Raw genomic sequence first — 7513 nt, 5'->3', positions numbered from 1 at the left:
GTGAGGGGGAGTGAGGGGGCAGTGAGGGGAGGAGGGGTAGAATGAGGGGAGGAGGGGGGAGTGAGGGGAGGGGGGGAGTGAGGGGAGGAGGTGAGAGGGGGGAGTGAGGGGAGGAGGGGGGGAGTGAGGGGAGGAGGGGGAGGAGGGGAGTGAAGGGAGGTGGGGGTAGGGGGAAGTGAGGGGAGGAGGGGGGATTGAGCGGAGGAGGGGGGAGGGGCGAGGCGGGAGGGGGGAGTGGGGGGAGTGAGGGGAGGAGGGGGGAGTGAGGGGAGGAGGGAGGAGGAGGGAGGAGGGAGGAGGAGGGGAGTGAAGGGAGGTGGGGGTAGGGGGAAGTGAGGGGAGGAGGGGGGATTGAGCGGAGGAGGGGCGAGGCAGGAGGGGGGAGTGAGGGGAGGGGGGAGTGAGGGGAGGAGGGAGGGTGTGAGGGGAGGAGGGGGAGTGAGGGGAGGAGGGGGGAGTGAGGGGAGGAGGGGGGAGTGAGGGGAGGAGTGGGGAGCGAGGGGAGGAGGGGGGAGCGAGGGGAGGGGCGAGTGAGGGGAGGAGGCAGGAGGGGGGAGTGGGGGTAGGGGGAGTGAGGGGAGGTGGGAGGAAGGGGGAGAAGGGGGGAGTGGGGGTAGGGGGAGGTGGGGGGAGAGGGGAGTGGGGGAGTGAGGGGAGGTGGGGAGGGGGGAGTGAGGGGAGGAGGGGGGAGTGAGGAGAGGAGTGGGGAGAGTGAGGGGAGGAGGGGGGTGTGAGGGGAGGAGGGGGGAGTGACAGGTGGAGGGGGTGGGGGAGCGAGGGGACGGGGTGGGGGGAGCGAGGGGACAGGGTGGGGGGAGTGAGGGGTGGGGGAGGGGGGAGTGAGGGGACGTGAGGGGGAGTGAGGGGACGGGCGAGTGAGGGGAATGGGGGAGTGAGGGAAAGGTGGAGTGAGGGGAGGGGGGAGTGAGGGGAGGGGGAGTGAGGGGAGGGGGAGTGAGGGGAGGGGGAGTGAGGGGAGGGGGAGTGAGGGGAGGGGGAGTGAGGGGAGGGGGGCTGGGGAGTGAGGGGAGGGGGGGCGGAGTGAAGGGAGAGGGGATGGGGGAGTGAGGGGATGGGCGAGTGAGGGGAGGGGATAGTGAGGGGAGCAGGGGGTAGGGTGGAGAGAGGGGAGGGGGGTGTGAGAGGTGGGGGGAGTGAGGGGTGGGGGTGGAGACAGTGAGGGGTGGGGGAGGGGGGAGTGAGGGGACGGGAGGGGGGTAGTGAGGGGAAGGGGAGGGGGAGGAGGGGTAGGGGAGGGGGGACTGAGGAGAGGGGGGAGGGGGGAGTGATTGGAAGGGGAATGGGGGGAGTGAGGGGAGGGGGAATGGGGGGAGTGGGGGGGGAATGGGGGAGTGAGGGGAGGGGAATGGGGGAGTGAGGGGAGGAGGGTGTGAGGGGAGGGGGAGTGAGGGGGGAGGGGGCGTGAGGGGGGAGGGGGCGTGAGGGGGGAGGGGGCGTGAGGGGGGAGGGGGCGTGAGGGGGGAGGGGGCGTGAGGGGGGAGGGGGCGTGAGGGGAGGGGAATGGGGGAGTGAGGGGAGGGGGAGTGAGGGGGGAGGGGGAGTGAGGGGGGAGGGGGAGTGAGGGGGGAGGGGGAGTGAGGGGAGGGGGAGTGAGGGGGGAGGGGGAGTGAGGGGAGGGGAATGGGGGAGTGAGGGGAAGGGGATGGGGGAGTGAGGATGGGGGACTGAGGGGAAGGGGGTTAGGGGAGTGAGGGGGGGGAGGGGGAAGTGAGGGGGAGGGGGGAGTGAGGAGTGAGGGGGAGGGGGGAGTGAGGGGGAGGGGGGAGTGAGGGGAGGGGGGAGTGCGGAGTGCGGAGGAGGGAGTGAAGGGATGGGGGAGGTGGGAGTGAGGGAAGGGGAAAGGGGGAAGTGAGGGGAGGGGAGAGTGAGAGGAGGGGGACTGTGGGGAGGGGGAGCGAAGGGAGAGGGGAGTGGGGGAGGAGGGGAACTGTGGGGAGGTGGAGTGAGGAGAGGGGGGAATGAGGGGAAGGGGGAGAGTGGGTGGAGGGGGGGTAGTGAGGGGAGGAGGGAAGGGGGAAGGGGGAGGGGGACGGGGGAGTGAGGGGAGGGGGGAGTGAGGGGAGGGGGGAGTAAGGGGAGGGGGGAGTAAGGGGAGTGAGGGGAGGGGAAGGGAGTGGGGAGGGGGAGGGGAAGGGGGACCCAGCTTGTGTACACTGTACAGCCTCCACGGTGGATCACTCACTAAAGGAGTTTGTTTCTAGCCAATCAAGTCCTTTAATCAGTTTAAATTTCTCAATCAGCCTTTAATTTTTGACGTTCAGGAAACAAATGTGTGGCACAGTGGTTAGCACTACTGCTTCACAGCTCCAGGGTCCTGCGCTTGATTCCCAGCTTGGGTCACTGTCTGTGTGGAGTTTGCACATTCTCCTCATGTCTGTGTGGGTTTCCTCCGGGTTAGGTTGATTGGCCATGTTAAGAAATTGCCCCTTAGTGTCCAGGGATGCATGGGTTAGAGGGATTAGTGGGTATAATATGTAGGGATATGGGGGTAGGTTCTGGGTGGGATTGTGTTCGGTGCAGAGTCAATGGGCCGAAGGGCCTCTTTCTGCACTGTGGGGTTCTATGATCTATGATCAAATTCTAGTTTGACGCAAAAGCAACAAATCTGTAACTCATCTTCTGACTCCTCAAATCCTATCCGCCATCTACAAGATACAAGCCAGCAGTGTGATGGAATACTCCCCACTTGCCTGGATGGGTGCAGCTCCAACTTTCCAGAAGCTCAACACCATCCAGGATAAAGCAGCCCCACTTGATTGGCACCCCATCCACAAACATCCACTCCCTCCATCACCAACACACAGTGACAGCCGTGTGTACCATCTACAAGATGCACTGCAGCAACTCACCAAGACTCCTTAGGCAGCACCTTCCAAACCCACCACCACTTCCATCTAGAAGGACAGGAGCAGCAGATACCTGGGAACACCCCCACCTGGAGATTCCCCTCCGAGTCACGCACTATCCTGATTTGGAAATATATCGGCCGTTTCCTTCACTGTCACTGGGTCAGAATCCTGGAACTCCCTCCCTAACAGCACTGTGGGTGTACCTACACCTCGGGGATTTTTGGCCTCTCAGAAAATGAAGAAATATGGGAATTGGGTGGGAAAAGAGGTTGAAGATCAACCATTGAAAGGGTGAACAGCCTCGATGGGCTGCATGGCCTACTCCTGATCTTATTTCTGATGATCTTCTGGATTGCAATGGGTCAAAAAGATCACTGAGCATCATGTCCTGAAAGGCACAGAAATGAGATTACTGGCCTTCCCACTGATGCCACAGACCATGAATAAATTTAAAACGTCCACCATTAACATGTACTAAATTGCTTCTGATGTGGAGATGCCGGCGCTGGACTGGGGTAAGCACAGTAATAAGTCTCGCTACACCAGATTAAAGTCCAACAGGTCTACTTGGAATCATGAGCTTCCTTCCTCAGGTGAGGACTTCTTAAATTGCTTCTGCTATATGTCTGCCCAAGTGTGGGACCATCCTGCTTGCTGTTTTCCATGTTGCCAAGTATTGCATTCCCCTCAGTCTTTGACAAACCCTTGTCCATGTCACTGGACAAGAGCAGGTAAAAAGAGTCATATAATTGTTTCCAGTCATTTAGCCAATGTGTTTTTGTGCTGTTGCTGTCCTTAAATCCCATTAGCTTTAACTTTGCTAACTTGATATTCTTGTGGTACTCTGTAATAAATACCTTTGAAAGCCAAAACCTTTACAGATTCTGTAAATCTCAAGAGCTTTCCTTCACCTCCACTCTCGGAAGAATCTTATCAAATATTTTCTGGAAGTTCAGATGGCTAATGTCCAGAAACACTCCCTTATTCTTCATCCAACTGCATTGCTCAGGCATGACTTTACTCGCAATAAATCTAATCACCATTAATTATTTCAGATGCTTAGTCATGGAATCTCAATAAATACACTTGGATCCTTGGAACTCACCTGGATGACTGCTGTCCACCACAGAGAGACTAGATTTCATATCCTGTCTAAACATGTTTTAAAGCTAAGCTGTATCACAACTGGGAGGAGGACACATTTACTTAAGCACAGGGTGTGGACTGCCAGGGTGTGAACTGCACAAGCTGATAGCCCAGGGGCAGGTGAATGAGATGCTGCAAGTGAGTCGTAGCATTCCCTAGCTTGTCTAGACAGATCCCTGCACAGCACGCTTTGGCCAGAATCCAATTCAGAATCCAGTCCAGACAGGAATCCGGATGCAAACAACAGATTCCGGAGAAACAGAACTGAGTCTGAAGCATGTGATGTGGAGGAGTACGAGGGGCGGAGGGAATGGGGATGGGACAGGACTCTGGTGTGTACTTGCGTTTCGCCATCTGTCCCTCTCTACCTTCTTATTCCAATCTCTCAATCCTGGTTACAAAGGATCTGTCAGATCATGTGATCACATCCTATACCTTCTCAGGGTGTCACTAGACCAGGTAAACACCTCTCACAACACATCACAGAGGCCCTGTTAATCTTCTCAATGGTCCAGCTTGGGTAGCCAATGGATACATTGTCATCAGCCACACTCAGAGAATTTTCATTATAGTCGGGACGCTGTGGCCACTCCAAACTCTTTTCAATTAGTTCAACATCAAGAAATTTCAAGCCGAACCCAAATTTCTTCGGTAAATTCTGCATCTTCTGTGATGAGTGACACAAAATGACAGCCTGTTCAAGCCTCGGGGTCCTTGTGCATGAGTCGCAAAAACCCAGCTTGCAGGTGCAGCAGGTGGTCAGGAAGGCGAATGGGATGCTGGCCTTCATAGCGAGGGGGATTGAATATAAAAGTAGGGAGGTCTTGCTGCAGCTGTATAGGGCATTGGTGAGGCCGCAGCTGGAGTACTGTGTGCAGTTTTGGGCGCCGCACCTGCGCAAGGATATTTTGGCCTTGGAGGGAGTGCAGAGGAGGTTTACTAGGCTGATACCGGAGTTGAGGGGGTTGAGCTATGAGGAGAGGCTGAATAAACTAGGCATGTACTCGTTAGAGTTTAGAAGAATGAGGGGAGATCTCATTGAGACGTATAAGATGATGAATGGGATGGATAGGATAGAGGTGGAAAGACTCTTCCCGCTCAAAAAAGACAGTAGGACTAGGGAGCACAGCCTCAAGATAAAAGGGGGGCGGTTTAGAACGGAGTTGAGGAGGAACTTCTTCACTCAAAGGGTGGTGAATCTCTGGAATTCTCTGCCCGTTGAAGTGGTGGAGGCTGCCTTGCTAAATATTTTTAAGACGCGGGTTGATGGGTTTTTGATAAGAGAGGGGATTAAGGGTTATGGGGAGAGGGCGGGAAAGTGGAACTGAGCAGCGACAGATCAGCCATGATCTTATTGAATGGCGGGGCAGGCTCGAAGGGCTGGATGGCCTACTCCTGCTCCTATTTCTTATGTAGAATCCTGTAGCTCTTTGCACCAATCTCCATTCCCTTCCCCTCTGTTTTGTTGATATTGTAAAAAGTCTGACAACACCAGGTTTTAGTCCAACCGATTTATTTGATAATAGACTCACAAGCTTTCGGGGTTAGCCCCTTCGTCAGGTGAATGGAGAGTTCTGGCCTCAGACAGAGCATATAAAGCACAGACAGATATGCTCTGTCTGAGGCCAGAACTCTCCATTCACCTGACGAAGGGGCTAACCCCGAAAGCTTGTGAGTCTATTATCAAATAAATCGTTTGGACTAAACCCTGGTGTTGTCAGACTTTTTACTGTGTTTACGCCAGTTCAACGCCGGCATACCCACATCATTGTTGATATTGATCAGGGGGCTGTTCCTGGTTAATTTGCTCCTGTAACTCCTGTAGTTTCCACACAGACTTCACAAGTAGAACAGCAAAGATTCCAAACTCACTGCCCATCAATCAGTATCTCACCTTTATATCCATCAAATATCTGTCTCATAAGCATGTCTGTCCAGGTGTTGAATAAATATAGCGAGAAGACGCATGTTGTCTAACACCTGGTTTGAACCATTCTGAACAGGGCTCAGTAACTCTGAGCCAAATTCATTGTTGACATGGAGTTTTAGCAATTTGGGGTGGTAAGCTCACATTATCAGCCATAGTGTGAAAGCCATTCAAATCCTTTCTCATATTCAATGATACAGATAGCTATTGGCTGCTGCAGATCCCGGACTTTGCTTTGGGCGAATGGGCCAGGAAATGGCAAATGGAATTTAATGTTGGCAAGTGCGAGGTGGTCCACTTTGGTAGGAATAATGGTAGGAAGGATTATTACTTACGTGGCGAAAAACTGCAGCAGGCGACGGTGCAGAGGGACCTCGGGGTCCTTGTGCATGAGTCGCATGAGTTTTTATAAATATATAAAAAGGAAGAGGCTGGCTAGGGTGAATGTTGGTCCTTTAGAGGATGAGAAAGGGGACCTAGTGGTAGGGGATGAGGATATGGCTAAGGTATTGAATAACTTTTTTGTTTCTGTCTTCACAGAGGAGGACGTGAATAATTTGCCGGGTGTTAGCGATGGAAAGGTGGTAGGACTGGAGGGTCTTAATGACATTACTGTTACTAGAGAGGCGGTGCTCGACAGACTGGAGGGGCTGATTGTGGACAAGTCCCCAGGACCGGATGGAATGCATCCGAGGGTTCTGAAAGAAATGGCGGAGGTGATAGTGGATGCCTTGGTGGTTATTTTCCAGGCGTCGCTGGATTCCAGGGAAGTGCCGGATGATTGGAAAACGGCTAATGTTACGCCGTTGTTTAAGAAGGGTGCCAGGCAAAAGGCGGGGAATTATAGGCCGGTTAGTTTAACGTCTGTGGTAGGTAAAATGTTAGAATCCGTCATTAAGGAGGAAATTGCGAGGCATCTTGAAGGGAATTGCTTGATAGAGCAGACGCAGCACGGTTTCATTAAAGGGAAGTCGTGTCTGACAAATTTACTGGAGTTCTATGAGGATGTGTCTAGGGCGGTGAATACAGGAGAGCCGGTGGATGTGGTCTTTCTGGATTTTCAGAAGGCGTTTGACAAAGTACCTCACAAGAGGTTATTGCAGAAGGTCAGGGGACATGGAGTTGGGGGTAGGGTGTTAGCGTGGATAGAGGATTGGTTGTCAAATAGGAGGCAGAGAGTGGGGGTCAACGGGTGCTATTCGGATTGGCGGATGGTGACTAGTGGAGTGCCCCAGGGGTCGGTGCTGGGGCCTCAGCTTTTTACCATTTATATAGATGATCTGGAGGAGGGAACCGAGTGTAGGGTGTCGAAATTTGCTGATGACACCAAGATTGGGGGAAAGGCAAATTGCGCGGAGGGTGTGGAGAGTCTGCAGAAGGATCTAGATAGGCTGGGCGAATGGGCCAGGAAATAGCAAATGGAATTTAATGTTGGCAAGTGTGAGGTGGTCCACTTTGGTAGGAAGAATGGTAGGAAGGACTATTACTTACGGGGCGAAAAACTGCAGCAGGCGACGGTGCAGAGGGACCTCGGGGTCCTTGTGCATGAGTCGCAAAAACCCAGCTTGCA

The sequence above is a fragment of the Carcharhinus amblyrhynchos genome, chromosome 2 (genome assembly GCF_965287045.1).
Source record: "Carcharhinus amblyrhynchos chromosome 2, sCarAmb.v2.hapA, whole genome shotgun sequence".
NCBI classification, from domain to species: domain Eukaryota; kingdom Metazoa; phylum Chordata; class Chondrichthyes; order Carcharhiniformes; family Carcharhinidae; genus Carcharhinus; species Carcharhinus amblyrhynchos.
This window is presented reverse-complemented; position numbering follows the sequence as displayed.